Source organism: Labrus mixtus, chromosome 14 (genome assembly GCF_963584025.1).
Source record: "Labrus mixtus chromosome 14, fLabMix1.1, whole genome shotgun sequence".
NCBI classification, from domain to species: Eukaryota; Metazoa; Chordata; class Actinopteri; order Labriformes; family Labridae; genus Labrus; species Labrus mixtus.
This window is the reverse complement of record NC_083625.1, coordinates 27,357,694-27,375,396: the sequence shown is the minus strand read 5'-3', so window position 1 is coordinate 27,375,396 and position 17,703 is coordinate 27,357,694.

The window sequence follows — 17,703 nt, the reverse complement described above, 5'->3', positions numbered from 1 at the left end:
GGATCATGGGTGTGTATATCCTTATCTTTCAGTTATTGTAAATTTGTTGCCACAGCTGTGTGATTTGAGACTGTATTGAAAAGATGAAAAGCAAATATTTATATTTTTTGCGTTACCCTTTTTTCCTTGTTTTTTTTTTTTTGCCCTGTATTGCTTTAAACCTGAGTCTCTGAATAAGAACAACTCCCTAAATTCCATTTGCAGTCTTTGGCTCGGACTCTGTTTTGTCTTGATTGAGGCAACTTCAGAGAAACCTCTCACACGGTTAAGATGTGGCAAATGAAGATAAGTGTGTCTCTCTTCATTACCGTCATACAAGTGAAGCAGAGGGCAAGATATAACGCTTCATGTTTTCATGTCCTTGGTTTAGGAGTTGTGACATCTGGTGTGGTGTAGACTCATTATCAGCCTTACCTTTACCTGGAAGTCCTCTCACAAAATTTGCCATACTCTGCTGGCAGTGCAAAACGGAGAGCATTGTTTTTATTTAGCCTTGCCCTAGGCTGTGTACCCAACTTTAGCAATCACTGTGCCAAAAGAGTATGTCTGCTATGTTTGTGTATCATAACGTAAAATGAGAAGTCACACTTTCAACAGTGTTTCTGGGTCCAGGCAAACAAACAACAGAACTCACACATGTTGGGATAAAACTGTCCTGTTATTAATTCTGGGTAAAAACAATGAATTGGTTTCAGCCATAGTTATGTTTTAATAACGGACATCTGTGATATCATCCATTGGTTTGTTGACTGTCTCTTAAGCCTTGAGTTCAACTTCAGAAACTTTTTTAATTGATATATCTTTTTTGTTAATGAGTGCCAGTAGTGTCCATTTTTTTGTCAGGTGGCTGGAACATGAAAAGAAAAAGATGTTGGCAAACCCTAAGATGGCATACAGTAAATGGACTGGACGTATATAGCACTTTCCTCTGACCACTCAAAGTGCTTTTTATATGACAGTACATGTCACAGTCACCCACTGACACACATTCATACACTGAGGCAGAGAGCGCAAAGTACACATCAATATTAATACACATTCACATCTTTGGTGTATTGCCTAAGGACACTCCAACATGTATACAGTAGGAGAGAACAGCCAACTCGTTCTTTGATAGACAACTGGCCTTACCACTGACCCACAGCTGTCCCCCAGCTGGGTTATGTAGTCTATGCCCATGGTGAATTCAATAACTGACAAATAGGCTTGGTAACCTAAATGTTTCAATGGAATTGGATACTATTTATGTTGGTATCTGACCCGAGTCATTGAACAATGTTGTTGAATGTAATGAACTAGAGCTTGCTTGTCAAATTCTCCAGTGGGAGTGTTAACATCAGTGTCACTGACATGCGCCAGATAAAACCATCGTTCTTCTCATCACCATTGTGCACCATCTTCCCTGTGAGGAAGGCCAACAACATGAATACCATAAATAAATACACAAATGAGTGAAAAACTCTGAACAAGCAATAAGCCAGGTATGGGGAGCATATAATTTGAAACCTGTTATAAAGTATCAGTTAAATTTAGAGCCTTATCGAATAATCAGTCAGCAGATAATATCGGCCGATATTAGCATATCAAGTGACTATCGGTATCGGCTAATTTTATCGCAGATATGCGCCGATAAGAACTAGATTTATTCACCAGTCAAATAGTATTTAATCTGTTTCATTGTATTACACTAGCAGTTCTCTTTCATCAGCAGAGGGCGCTATATGGATTACTACAAGCATTTCGACATTACCATCACAGTGTGAAGTAGTGATGCATGTAAATGGGGAGTTACTTTCCAGTTGAATGTCCATCTTGTCAACGTTATACCATATAGCTTTTCCACAAGGGTTTGATAACTACATTAGACGGATCCATGCAATAACTGTGTCAATTTATATCTATCCATCTCTACAGATTTCTTAGATCGAAGAAAGATAATGGCCGATATATATCGGTCTCTGATTATTATTTTTTGGCCCCAAAAATCGATTGTCAGTCAGGCCCTAATTAAAATTCCACAATTTGTCAGAAATTTGAAATCTCCAAAACAGGTTAGATCCAGAGACTTATTTTGTTCAAAAAGTGATGTTTTAAGTGAATATATATCCGACTGAAATTTTACACATTATCCTGAATGAAATTCAGTTTGTATTAACATCAGAAATCATAATGTAATTATTATTAATTATTGAGAACTGTTACCTTACAGTCTATAAGTGTGTAGTGACTTTCATTATTGTGTGTGTGTGTGTCCATTTCTGTTCTCCTTTGTGTGTTTATCCCCGACTTACAGTCACAAGAGGAAAGAAAAAGTAATCTTTTTGACTGCATCTCCTCTCTAATGTGAGCTGAGAAACAGAGAATCAAGAGGCACGACCGTTTCAAGGCTGGACCAATGCAGGCAGATGTCCACAGACATTCTTCCACTGCTCTTCTGACATAGTGGTATTTAAAGCTCGTCAAAAGGCTCAGGGACATCCCAAATCAGGCCTGTCACTGTTTGTGTGTCTCAGCATTATGAGAGCAGACAGTTAAGGAGAAGTTAAGAAAACTGTGTCCTTATTTATGTCCACTATAAAATACTTTGTTCATGTAACATGGAGATGGCTGACGTCACTCAGGCTTCGTCTATTAATATTTACAGTCTTTGGTTGCAGCTTGTAAACACATTCAAACCCCTCCTCCTGGGCTCATCCCCCCTAAAAGTGCACACTCACTGCAGGTTGTAGTTTTTATCTTTTTACCTACACTGCTAGCTAACACATGCTAGCACGAGCTAACCACCAGTGTTTGGCACCTGCCTGTTCAACAGAAAGCAGACCAACTCCACGTCCATGGGTATACACCATAACAAGATTTACTCTTGTTTTAGTACTAGCTTTATCTGCTTGGCATTTAGCCTCACTATGTTTATATTTTGTCTTCTTTGCCACTACATCCGCGGCCATCATATTAGCTGGTTTGAATCGTGTCTAATCACTGAATTGTATCCACTCCTAAACTCACCTACACACTGTCACATGCGGGGGGAAACACACCAGTTCCTCGCCCAGAAACGTCCCGTGTCAACCAAAACAAAGTGAAACATCAAAATCCAGTTAGAGGACAGGGTCTCTGCAGACACCACCACACATGTATGGAGGCCCATAAGTGATGATTCAGTGGCATCACTTTTGGATAAGTCTATATTTTATTCTTTAGGAAAAATCTGCTGAATCTAACTCCTTCCAACCCTAAAAAGAGGTTAATCATCACAACAAGGTTCGGATGGTAACAGGGAAAATTCACTCACTGAAAGCAGAATTTATTCAGAAGAACTGTGATGCAGCTACTGTAAACCTTAAAGCCCAAAAAAGTTAAGTTCATGTTCAAACAGATGTCCCTTTGCTGCTTTACAGCTGGTAGATGTCATTAAAGTCTAATTAGAGCATTTAATATAAGCTTGTTCATTAAGCTGTTCTGGCCTATAGCCTCTCATCTATCATCACTAAATACATTTAATTAGCAGAATTAAACCACTGTAATTTCCTTAAATAAATTCTTAATGCTTTTTAACAAGCTCAAAGGGTCGTTCAGTGACATCAATTAAAAAACTCTGTAACCAGTTAGCAATATTATATTTTTAATTCACTGATCAGATAAAAAGGAGTCTGTTATACAACTCAAATGGTTATCTACATGATTAATGTCGGTACAGATCAAATCATCTTGTTCAATTTGTATGAACTCATCCATTTATTTGTTTGTCTCTTGTAGTCAGTTTGTGGTTATTTCTTTGAATTATTCTTAAGCTATGAGAGTTTTAAATATGAGCTATAAGTCCTCTCTGGTCAAAGGAAAAATGTTTGATTCTTGTATTTGAGAATACACAGATCGTCATTAACAAAGAGCCATCATTGGCATGTGCAACTGCACTCTGTTAACCTACTGGAACCCAAGATTTTAGTTGGCAAATATTTCCCATTCCTCTTGATTATATTGTGGATAAATAAGGTCTGATTACTCTGTGTCGTGGCAGAGCCAGACTTTTTTGTCTGGGCTGGCAGAACTGGGCCACTAACTTGTGCATGTCAGAGGTTTCTATGTAAAGCGACCTTCAGAAATAACTAATCCCATGCTGTCGAAGTAGCCGAAGCAACTTGGGGTTAAGAGTCCTTCCCAAGGAAACAATCTGACATGTAGCTGCCCTCAGCCTTCCTGTTAGGAGACTACCAACTCTACCAACTGAGCCTCAGCTGCTCCCAAAAATGTTATTCATATCTACTAAAAGTACTGACATTAAAGTATTAAAAATCTTATAAAACCGGGTATAATTGTGTTTAACCTTAAAAAGACTAGCAATATTTAAATCTCCTTTGCTTCAATATTAAGTACTGAAAATAAGATTTATGTTCAAAATGATGATTTGAAGTACTACCAAAATGTAATAGGTTGCATTGTAATGCAAGGAAAGCTTTAAGCAACCTGTGGTAACAAAGCCCAAAAAGTAGATTTTAACACTAGTCCCACAGTGTTGATTTCATGATTGGCTTTAACAGATCATAGTTCAGTATTTTGGGGTGGCCAATCAGATTTCTAAGGTTGCCCTGGTCACACATGGCCACCGCTTGTCTCAGCCCCTGCTGATGGAAGACTAATTATATTTTCACAGGAAGTTTTTTTTTTCTTTTACCCAACAATAATTATAATTTTTTTTATAGAAATAACAAGAGTCACCAGATTTTCAGTTTGCATCAAATGTTAAACTTTTTATTTTTGCCTGTACATTGCTGTGCAATAAACACATTTCAAAACCATTCAAACACCATGTCTAAAAGCCTTGTAAATAGTGTCCCTCCACAGTGTTTTCTATTTGCAATCACTATTCTTTCTGCTCCTGACAGAGAAACCTGAAGACATAGATATGACACCATCTGCAAAGAGATAAGAGGTACAGTTGTCCATAGGGGTCGTACAAATCAACTCAAAATGAAAGTTCCTTACTCTGGCTTTGAACAGCATATACAGTAGACGAATGTGTAGAAAACCCAGAATGTAATGTCCCCATATGACAAAGGGTCAGGGAAGCTTTTAAAACATCTGAAATCAACGACTTGTAAATGTCTCCCTGTTACAAGCTAATGTCAGCCCTCTTTGGCTTGTTACAAATGTTGCACTGCTACATGCACCAAGACCAGAGTAACACTTCTAATCCTGAAGGCCTCCAATCCACTGGGTCATCCTTTGTGACTTTGCCCTGTGGAAGATGTTCCTTCTTAATAAAAATGACCTCATCTTTGCCTCTCAGCAGAGTGAGCAGCACCAACAGCAGTGACACAGTGCAGAGGGGCTGGTGCCTGCACAGCTCAGGGCCAGATAACAGCAAATGAGATGTGACAGCTGAGAGAGAAAACAGGCCCAGCTGACGGGGCTAAAATGAGAACAGAAGGTCCTTTGATTCATGTGCTTTAGTATTTACACAGGGAGCGGACAGTATGCAAAGTAGGGGTTTAATAATTATGTATAATGCAGTAGAGTTTAGAAAGACGCAGAGGGGAAAGTTTCAGAGCATTTAGACCTGGTTTCAATCACTTTAACCCTAAAAGGTCTGCATTAGAAATGTTGCATAGTACGGAAGCCCTATGCAGACAAGCATACAAACATGATATCTTAACTCTGTTTTCCTGTGATCATGAGTCATTTCTGGATTTTTCTCTCTAGATCTAGATAGATTTTTAACGCTGAATTTATTGTGATTACAAGTGATTTTGCAAGGTCATGAGAAAAAATATGAAAACAAGATAACAAAATGTAAAAGACATTACAGGAAAACTGAGTAAAATAAAATGTATGGATTCGTGTCCTTTAGGGCTTCCTTAGAATAGGTTTCCTATTCATTTTATTGTTACTGCTTGGTGTTTTTTCGATTGCGACTTATGGACAGTATATGTGCAATTTATGTCAATAAAGAATAATTTTAATAAAATGTTGTAATAAATAAGAAAGCCAGACAGAAAAATCTTTGATGTTTGGTAATGAGAATTTGTCAAATAAACAAACAAAATTCAGAATCTATCTAAAAGCAATCTATTTCCTTTAAATCCAGTAATCATTCAAATATCATACAGTTTCTTTTATTGAAAAGAAATGCTTATTTTTAGAGTGCAAAGAAGTTCTGATAGTTTCATCTGCAATGTACCAATGCTGGTTATTTTGTGTATTGTGCCGTTATTTCCCATGTTTCATATTCCTTCAAATTCCACCGCCATGAGCTCTCAATCAATACATAAAGAAAGATGATGTTGAGGCTAGGGGGGAATCATGGGCATTCTCTCTGCTACACCACCCCATGGCATCCGCCACGACAAGCCACATGCCGTTACAACTAAAATCACAGATTTCTCTGGTTTTGATAACTCTTGGAAATGTATTAGGGTTATGTAAGTACACAACAACTAGTTTTAGTCCATTATTAATCCATTTAATGTCAAATTGTTTTAAATATTGTACCTTCAAATATGAGCAACTTGCATGCTGTTTAAGTTGAGTAACTTGTGCTAGTGTGTCTTTATTTTAGATGAGTTTAAACAGGAATATGCAAATATCCGATGCATTTTGACAGGGAGAACGTGATTTAAATCAGTTTAACTGCCGTGATTTGCTGTGATTTGTGAACACACTCCAGGCCTTATAACAGATTTTGTGTGCCCAGTGTTCAGCAATAACAGCCTCTCGGTGACCTTGTTAATGTGAATTATGAGAAGCAGGCTTCACAGCTCAGGGCTCATCTGTTAGTAAAAGATCTGAGCTGTCCTTGTCAAGTAAAGTGGGGGAGATTTGTATGTGTGTGTGTGTGTGTGTGTGTGTGTGTGTGTGTGTTCTTGCTGAAATTGTTGTTTCATCAATAAATTATGAGCAGACAGAGCTGTGATGGCCTTACAGCTCCTCTGATCTGTGATCAAACAGGAAGCACCGTCCTGCTCTCAGACTGCAAATACAGCCAGACCCCAAAATATCAAACGCAGACACATAAAAACATATACAATCTTTCCAATCTTCACAATTACACGACTTAAACCTAAACATTAAAAGTAATCTTTAGTTTACAAGTCATCTTTCAGATCCCATAAGAATTCTCTCCAGGGTTTTTTTATTTTATTTTTTCTGCATCTACCTCTCTGAGCTTCTGACTAAAAAGCTTTTTTACTTCCAGGTACATTTTGGAGCGCTGCAGCCAGTTTTCCTGCACTCAGAAGCCAAGTGAGTGCTTAAACCTTTCCTTGTCAGAGGAGATATCCTGGCTCTGCTCCTCACACACGGCTCGAGATGGGACAAGTGCTCCGGCTTCTCTGGACGTGAATATTTTTCACTTCCCTTTTTTCTGATGTGCAGAGTGCTGCTGCTGATCTGTTTGCTGCTTCTTTTCATATCCTCCCTCCCCCCCCTCTCCCTTAGGGAACAGATTTGTCAGGCAGGTGGCCGTCCAGGTTTTTTATCTCCAACTTTTGGTTTCCAGCACTTCTGCCAATTATGTTGGTACCAGCTTGTGTAACCATCTGTACTAGTATCATACTTTAAAAAAATGTATTACTGCATGAAAGGATTTTCAAAGAGTTGTACTATGTGTTGGTGGTCCTGCACAGACTGAGGGTCTGGTATATGAATTCTACAGAGAGAAGTTTGATGATGCATGGGTGATTTTAAAAGCCTGCATTTTGTTATTGACGCTGCCAAATACAGCAGTATAATCTGAAGGAGATCTTTTTTTTTCTTCTGCAGGAAAGATTCTCCATCGTGTATACCAGCTGCAGATAAAACACATATTTTGCATTCAGAAATTTGCAAAAATATGTCAAATTTAACAACAAATTGGTCATTAATAACAACCATACAGTTTAAATTATTTTGTGCTTTATCATAGAACCTACAAACACTTTCTCTGCAGTGTACCCTTGATGCCTTCGCCCAGGCAAACAAGCAGCTTTGTGTGGCTCATAACATTAAAAAGACTCATATCCTCCATCAGCAACCCACCCAACTGATAGAAAGATATTCTACTCTGGCCTAATCCCCATCCATCCATTGCAGTTGACAATACCCATTTGGAAAATTTGGACCACTTCACATATCTTGGCAGCATCCAATCCTCAAAGCTGACACTGATGATGAGATACACCACCCGCTCAGCAACGTCAGTAAGACTTAGAAAACCAGGACCTTCAGGCCACAACCAAAATCCTGGTCTATAAATCAGCAGTTATGCCCACCCAACTGTATGGATCTGAAACCTAGACCAAGTACAGCAGGCATCTGAAGGCGCTGGTGGGACAGCATCAGGGATGACTTAGAAAAACCTGTCAGTCTGAGAGCAGGATCATCATCATCATCAGCTGCCCTGGGCCGGTCATGTCATATATTACTTACTTTCCAGCCGCTTACAGGAAAACATGCACTAGGAGGTCAAAAGAAAAAGTGAAAGGACAACATCAAAAAGAACATGCACATCGACCTTGAAAACTGGGAGACCATAGGGAATCCAATAAGGCGTCCTGGAGAAAGCTGGTCTGTGACGGTGCTGCGTTTTAAAACAATGACCTACACTGCACTACAGAGGACAAACTCAAAGACAGAATGGAGAGATTATTACAAACAAAGGCCGAAAAAACAAAACCCAACACCACCATCGCTCACTCCTGCCCACACAGCACCAAAATATGCCCCTTCAGAACCGGCCTCTTTGTCTGCCTGAAGACCCACAAGGACCAGGAAGGACGCAAGTCATACTCTAAGTGACCAGTTATGATGATGACTAATACGTTTTTAAGTAAATAAGTCCTACATTTACATTTGCAAAACAGAGCTGTAGGGATGTGTGTTGTGTGTTGGGTTGAATGGTTTGTGTGATGGTTGTCTTTGATGCCACACACCAGATTGAACCAGGACGATTAATGGTCAGTCTACATTTTTTTGAACATGTGGATTACTTCTCTCAAATATAAACTGCTCCAGAGCAGTTTAGGTGTTAGTGTCTGTTACCATGGTGATCAACCCAGGTAATAAATTAAGCACCATGGTAGTATTTAAAACCCAGAGTAAACCCTGCAGTCAATCTCAGAACCCATCAGCAATCATGGTCTATCATCAGTTAATAGACGATATGCCTCTGGGACAGATGAAAATGTCGCCATAGTTCTGTTGAAGCCAGCGGTTAGTGTAATCACCTTCCAGGCAGGACTTCCTTTTCAGTGCAGCGTTTACGTTGCAGACTTAAGCACCTTCATTCCTGGCACACTTCATTGATAAAAGCCCAAGAAATGAAACTGATTTTCTATTTATTTGCTCACAACTTACAGGTTGCCAAGTTAAAATCTTTATGATGCAGATTCAAAAACAGGCAAGCTTTGTCATTGGCAACTTTTAAAGTATTTTTAATGAAGGTTGGATCGATCATTTCTGATGCATCTCAGGCTTTATGACTAAGCGTCAAGCAGATTTGTGGTTCAAGTTATACATTTCCATCATCATCTGCTGCTACCTTTTATCCAGGTATCTGTTAATAAATAAATAAATCATTGTTAGAATACCGCCAATGGAAGCTGGAAAGTCATTAGCGCGGTTATCATTCTGAATGTTTTTTCGCTGTCCACACGGACAGTTTTTCCTGTATACATCAAAACGTTATTGGTCAATAGATCTTAGACTACAAATGTACTACAACTGGAAACCTGAACGCTTCCCTTACAGATTCTTTATTTTTTTTGTAGAATCTGTAAATAGAGATGAACCATGAGGTGAACTCTTTGAGTACTGCCAGTGGCGGTTCTAGTCCACTTTTACTGAGGGGGCCAAACTGCGGCCAGTTGTTTTGTCAGAGGGGAACATTAAACCCAGGTGAAAAAGAGACAAAGATGATCACTTTAAAAATATATATTATGCCAAATAATAGCACACATCATTAAATACCATGATTTATATTTGTTTCAGTAACAGAATTTAATACTAGATTGTGAGTCCGGTTGTTGAGTCAAATAAAATACAGCCACAAAAAGACCAAAAATGAACCGAAAAGATACCTTAATTGAATTAAAGTAGCGTTTGCTTTTTAACAATCATGTTCTGGTTGCCTTATTACTCTTTCTCACTGCCTCCGGTTAATCTCTATGACATTTAAAGTTTTAATGTTACACCAATTTGCCTCTTTCTCTTTCCTTTACTGCACATCTGAATATAAGGTACTTTTTATTCTGGGTACCTGTAGCTCTGTTACAGCTTTGCTTCCTGCCCCATGGTGACATGATTCAGTTTGACTTTAAGCCTGTTTATGAGAGAAAGCGAGGACGCCCCATCTCTGCATGGCTTATTATTCTAGATTGTTTTTGTGTTTGCAGTTTTTCAACCACTTCTGTTAAAGTTTGCACAAGCGCCAACGGAGCGTAACTGAACTCCAGCTGACACCTGATCCCCTGCACTTAACTTTTCGTTCATATTTTGGTTCTCATTTCTCTTTTTATGCGGAAACATCCCGAAGCAAAGATGTTTTCTTTCACATATCTGTTCGGCTCAGTGAGAGGTTGATGTTCTTGACCTTTTTTGGATTCGCACATTCTGCTCTGAGCAGGAGGAACATTCATTCACGGCTTCTATTAAAGCATCAAAGTCTTTGTATTTTTCTCTTTCTTTCACAGACGCATGTAGATACGGGAAAGACTGTAGGTTGAATAAAAAACATGTTCCACCTCTGACCTTTAATTTGTCATATCATAAAAACAGAAAGAGAAATGAAATCTAAAGTCATGTATTCCCTTTGATAAAGTATGAACATTTCTAATATAAACTGTTGTCCCAAACTGCCTTGATTACGTCATCTACTGCTGGCTTTGGTGCGTCCGTGGTGGACGTAGGAACCTGTAAGCCATATTTGCGTAGAAGTCAAAATATTACACCAGAAAACGACTTTTCAAGAAGTGAAAGTCAAATTTCTAATACACTGTAAATACTAACATTGGTTTTACTTAGAAATATTGAGTTGACCTAACTCAGTTTTTATCAACCTGTTAATAACACTCATTATAAATAAGTTACTTGTACTTCTAGGTCAAAAAAGTTGCCAAACTCAGTTTACTTGAGTTTGAAACATTGAACAAATCAAGTACTAGGAAATGTTTTTGTTCTCAGTGGTGGAATGCTTAAGTGACAAATTATTATCTTTTGTCTGCACAACACAAAATATGATGTTTTGTTTTGTATTTAACTCATGCAGCTAAAATGTTCAGTTTAATAATCATAAGTTAGGAGTTAAGTGTGGGAACCATTTTGGTTGTTACTTTAATTTTCAGATGCTTTGACTGATGACTTTGTGCTCTGTGACTCAGGAGATGTCCATCTGTCTTTGTAAATATTGTGTTTTATGTCTGTAACTTTTTGTTGTGCTGCTGACCGTCTTGGCCAGGACACTCTTGTAAATGAGATTTTTAATCTCAATGAGGTTTCTCCTGGTTAAATAAATTGTAAATAAAAATATATATTTTTTTTTAATAAAAATAAAAACTAAAGTTATGTAAATATGAGACCACTTTTCTCATGGCACCATACTCAGTTTTTATAATTAACTGTTTGTCTTGTTCCTTCATTTTCTGAAGGATCTACTTCTTCTGCCACCCTCTGTCACCGCATTACTTCAATATTCAGAAATACATAGATCACTCCGCAACTGCTTGGCGCGTCACATTTATCAGAAAGTGCTCGGACCAAGTGCGGCTGGACACTACTTGTCCTCAATTATTTTGCCTGATACATTGCTTTGGTGAGTAAGAAATGTTACTGTTTTTCTGTCAAAGTTTATTTCATTGCCAGGTTAACAAGCTTGCATTGTGGCATCTGACAGATGAAATAATCACACCAGTTGGTGTACTGTTCAACATTAGCTTAGCCACTATGTCGCTGACACCATGTGGTCAAGGCTACTTTTGCAACTTGGCTCTCCAGGGTAAAAATGTTCAAACTAGAACTTTGAAAACGTCATGTAAACTCCTGAGCTTAAGGCGAGCCTCACCGTAAGAGTTTATAAATAAGAATATAGTTGCCCTATGCTACAATATTGGTGCGGATCCGAAGAGAAGGTGGGGGAGGGGTGGTGCGTGTTGAGTGCAGTTCTAGCTAGCACGTATTTTCAAAGATTGTCGACTGTTGAGAAGGAGAAAGCATCAATTTAACTTTGGTGAGCAAATAACCAAACTGTCTGATTTTAACCGTGTTTTTGAGTGAAAACATAAATTACACGCTGTGCGACTAATTGATTGTGATTCATCATATATATGAAGAATGTGAGAAGCTTTGCATTGATGTAATTACTAAATTACCACATTTTTGGTATATTTCTAACGCAATTAAAGATACGTTTTCTTTTTAAGTGTACATTTCCCAATCTGATTTAATATGACTGCGTTCTCTTCACACTCGCGCACACGTAGACATGAGTGTGTGTGTGCGCGAGTGTGCAGCAGCAGTGCATGTTGGTGTGTGTCCGTGCGCGGTGCTCCGTCATGTAGACCGCGGTGGCAGAGAGAGGAGGAGTAGCTGCAGCTACATCAAACGCGCTTACTAATCATAGCACAGAGGGCTATGTGTATATTCAGTGACTGTCCTAATCCAATCCTCATAAAAATGAAAATAATCCACCATGAGTAATGTATGCTTAACATATAGTGTAACTTCAGTTAGCTCGCTCGGCTAACACGAAGCCATGTTGTTTAGCTCTTGTGTTGGTCTGTCGACCAATCAGAGGCCGAATTTTCCATCAGTTGACATGTAAGGGCCAATGAGACACCACTACAGCCTGACGCAGGCCAGAGATCTCTGCACATTTGCATGAATTCTAATATAAAGTATTTTCAGATTGAAAAAGTCTTGTTCTTAGATTTGGGATTTATTGATACATATCATTGCTTTGGTTAAACAGTAAAACATGCACTATCCTGATGTGTCCTGAAAATAGTATATTTAAAGAAGCTAGAATTACACCATCTTTCCATCTTGTAAGCCATTTGGTTGCTAGTTTGCACAACTGTTTTGAATCAAAAGGAAGTCTTCTAAATATACTGGTCCCCCCCCCCCCTTCTCCTCCTCTTCCCCCATCCCCATTTTACCTTTTTTTCCAGCTATGTGCTGAGTTTAATAGAATTACCAATCAGAATCTTGAGGCACAGTTCTTCGAGACATTGGACCAGCACACCCCACGTTTCATTGAACTTTTCAAGTCAAAAAAAGGAACCATTGGACAGAAACTTACTGAATTGTTGGAGAGCACAAACTTGGTGGCAAGTAATTTAATTCTTCAACTTAGGCACTATGTCAATGTGGAATCCCTTAACCACAAATTGATCTTCTCTATCTCTGTATCATTAGACACCAGACGTGACTGCACTGCGGTCTGTTGTCCTCAAAGGAATTCCCATTGTAGTCGGTGATGACCCCAGTGAATTCTACAAGACATCTTAGGTAAGTACTTTTACCAAAGTAGAATTGTCACAATGTCAGAATTTTGCATTTCAATTTGATGCTAGTTATAATCAAACAAACTTTTTTTTCACTACCACAGCATAACAAAATGACTCCCTGGGGACAGATTTGTTATCTTTGATTCCCAGCCTGTAGGTTAGAAAGGGTCACTAAACACTTACCAAAATTACTGTAGTCTAAATTGATTAAAGCTACTCTTTCTGTATTTCATTCTTTCTTCTCTCTCTCTCTTTCTCTCTCTGTAGCTTTGGTTTTCATATTTGACTGTATTCATCTTTTATTTGGCACTTTTTTTGTACTATTAAAAACAACACAGCATTGAAGTGCATTGAAAGTCTGCTCTTATTTGATCAAGTGTACATAATATAGAAGGAACTGCGTTGTAAACCTCTTTAATCACAAGAGGTAATTTACTTTTTTGTGCATAATGTGTGTCTCTTTGCAGGATATGCGTGATGAGGCCCTTGCGTCCATCCCAGATGGCATACTGACTGTTGTCACTGAAGATGATCCTTAGAAGAGTCCAAGCGCCATGCACCTTTAGCCAATCTCAACTGCCATTGTCCTTGAGGGCGGTATTGTCATGGACGATACTGAGGACTTGCCGCTGGCAGTTTGCCTACTGTTTGGGCTCACAAGAGAACAAAGCCCTATAACCAGACTTTTTTTTTGCAAACACAGTCATTGAAATGCAGGTTCATGAGTATTTTCTATTTTTTTATCTTTTATCTGGCATGTTGCACAGTTGGTTGCAGTCAGAAGTAAAATGTATTCTTTTTATAACTGTTTCAGTCATTTGTGACAAAAAAAAATAGCAGGAAGTGGCAGAAGCATCGGTTGTGCATTTGTGTCTGTTTTTTAGAAATGCCTTGTTTTGGAGCTACATTACAGTTGATTTTTTTTCTTGATATTATTTATATATTTTTTTTCAGTATTAATTCTAACCTTAGTTGAGTTCAGAAGAGTTTTTGAACATGTAATCACAGGAGCCTTAATTTACACATCTTTTTGTGTGTAATCAAGAATTTTAATTCAGACTTTTGTAGCCACATGTTAGTAAATGTTGTTTGTTCCTCCAACAGAAAAAATGTGACAGTATTAGTTAACATATTACATTTAGTAGCTGTTCATTGATGGCCCTTGACAAAATAAATGTTTTTTGGCAGCTGAATCTACCAAAAAGTGTTCAGTACATTGTTTTAAGGGGATTATTTTAGTTTTTACAATGTGTCTAAAGATTATGTGTTAATTTAAATTTTAAACAAGTTCCATTACGTTTTACACTTAAGGTATAATTATTGTATTCTTAATAAAAAGGTTAGCGTATAGCACTCAAAATAATTAAGTTAGTGAAAGTACTGCACACTCAAAATAATTAAGTTAATGAAAGTACTGCACACTTAATATAAACAAGTTATTCAACTTATAAATCACAAGCTTACATTACTTGATTTTTGTAAGGCAACGAGTTTCCATAATTTTATTAAATAAACTCAACTTATTAAATCTTAAAGTGTGGGGTTCGCTCCTGCAGCCACAAGTCCAATGTGTCCTCGGGCAATACAATTAGCCCCTAATTGCTACTGCTGCTTCATTGACAGCGTGTGAATGTGTATCAACGGGATTAGCTAATACTGATGACAATTTACACAGAAACCTCTGTCATCAGTGTGTGAATGTGTGAGAATGTGTGAGAATGGGAAGTTGTGATATCGTCATTTTTTTCCTTTCATATTTGTTGCCTTTTTATGGTGATAACAGATCTGTGGGTTCACTTCACACTCAAGCTGACGGTCGTAAACTGAAGAACACAAAGTGGATTTAGATTCTTGGTTTCCAAAGTGAAGCAAGGCACCTGTCACTTATTTACACAACAGAAGTGAATGGAAGAGGATGCTAAGATGCCTGGTCTGTATAAAGTAAGTTAAATTTATTGCATATTTTCTTGTAACTTTAAGGTTCACTTACTACTCCAGGTTCCAACAAAATCTGAAAATATTTTATAAGGACAGATACAATTTACATAGACAAAGTGAAATCAGCAATCCAATACAAGTATCATTGTGTTTATAGCGGCTGCTAATTTGCCTAAGAAGGGCTTTTGTATAGCAAAATAATTCTCTAGTCTTTAAGGCTACGCCCTGCTAGCCCATTTATGCTAGCCACCCCTGCTATTATTATCCTCATCTTGTGCGGTTCTGAATGAACATAATGACCTGGGGTTAAATTCCCTGCTTTCTTTTTGGTGACCTACTTCATATATTGGGCAAACTGAACAACTTATTTGTGAGCACATGTTGCACATGATGACTCAAGGAGGGCACACGCTCTTCTATCATTTCTCTGCAACACCCTGAAGTCTATAAATTCAAACAAACTAGATACATTCAATAAATGTTAATCTATTTAAATGTGGTGCCCATAGTGTGTTTTGTATTCCTCACTAAAAGGCATATTTTAAAACCAGAGCAGAGAGAGATCAATGCATCTTCCTCTTGGGCAACCACAGAGAAACAGCTTGCAGGTGGATTTCGGAAGTGGATGTGAAGGTGGGGTGTGATCTGCATAGGCAGCAGATCTCACCTCGGGCGAGCTGAAGAAGCAGATGAAATAAGCAGCGAGATTTTATGACTAATGATGTCATATTTCTGTCAGAGTATACTGAAGTGGTTCAAATATTCACTCCCCTTCATGCATCAGTTTCAGCAATACAGTAGGTGGAACTTTTTGCACAAGAATAACTTTGTAAAAGTTAGAATACAGAGCACGGATACAGGGAGCCTTCTCTGCAGATCAATTGGCTCAAAACAGTCTGAAATATAAAAAAAAAATACTGAAATAATGTCCCTCAATAACGTCAAACATACTTTAAAATTAAATGATCTATGAACAAGAACAAGAGTGAAGGTTATTATTCTTGATGAAAGAGTGTAATCTTATCATTTAGACTTTAGACAATATGGGTTCATATTTTATTAGGTTTCAAGTCTAACAAAACAGATGTCACAGTTTCATCTTTTTATTTAAAAAGGCTAAAAGTTCCCCCAAAATACACTCGTCTAGAACCCAAAACAGACAAAAGCATGTTAGGGTTGTTTCCCACTAGGCGCCTGGGCCTGGATCCGAGTACGCTTGACCTCAAAGTCTGTTTAATTTGATCAGTGTGAACACAAATGCACTGTACCCTTACCGTACTGTACTGTACCCTTACTGTACTGTACTGTACTCGGGTACTGAGCTGGAGTCCGCTGGAAGAGGTGGTCTCGGGCTTGATTCATGAGTACTCAAGTACGGTCCATGGGAGTTGTGAACGCATCCATGCTCAAAAAGGAAGTGGACGGCTGTATGACATGATTCTAAAAGGCTCCTGTCGCTACACGGTAGATTTGGAAGTCCAGTAGGAAGAGGGTCGTTATTGGCAACACCAAAATTAAAAACCAAAAAATCCAAAGTTACAAGGAAAGATGCAGCCTGTGAGTGGTTGCCATCGTTTCTTCTTCTTCTTTCTGCTTTTTGGCAGATCTGCAAACCAACTATGTGCCTACTACTGTGCCTACCTGCTGTAACGGACTGGATACATACGCAAATGTATCGAACGATGTTACTAATGTGTGAATGCAGACAGGTGGAGAGGGGAGGGGGGACAAATCGGGCTGGAGCACGGTACAAAAAAGTTGTTTCTTATTTGAAAACGCCCTTAGACTTTTAACTATGGTAGCCCTAAGTGGACAAGCATCGATAAATTTGATTTAACCCTCAGGCTTCTCAAGATCTCAAGTGAGAAAACAACTGAAAATACATGTATTATCACAGAAAAGTGGGGTAAAATCCAATGTATGTCTGCTTATGAATTTCTTATTCAACAAACAATAAAGCACCACAAACAAAGAACAATCAGCTTGAATGGATCATTATATTGTTAAGGGGGATAAAAAGACAAAGGCCTTTGAGAAAGTCAGTGATTTCCAGTCAAAAGTCCCGAAAACAGTTCCTCCTGACAATGCACATACTGTGGGGCCTGATCCATTGAAGGATTGTGCTGCTTTTGCAGCAACTTAGTCTGTGCAAATGAGAGAAAACTATAGCATGCAATGCAGGAAGCACCCGCAAAGGATGAAATTGCAAATTGAACACAAACTGCTCTGCATTTAAAAATGATGGAAAATTGATTCAACACTTAAGTTGGAAAAGTTTTAATGTCTGGCC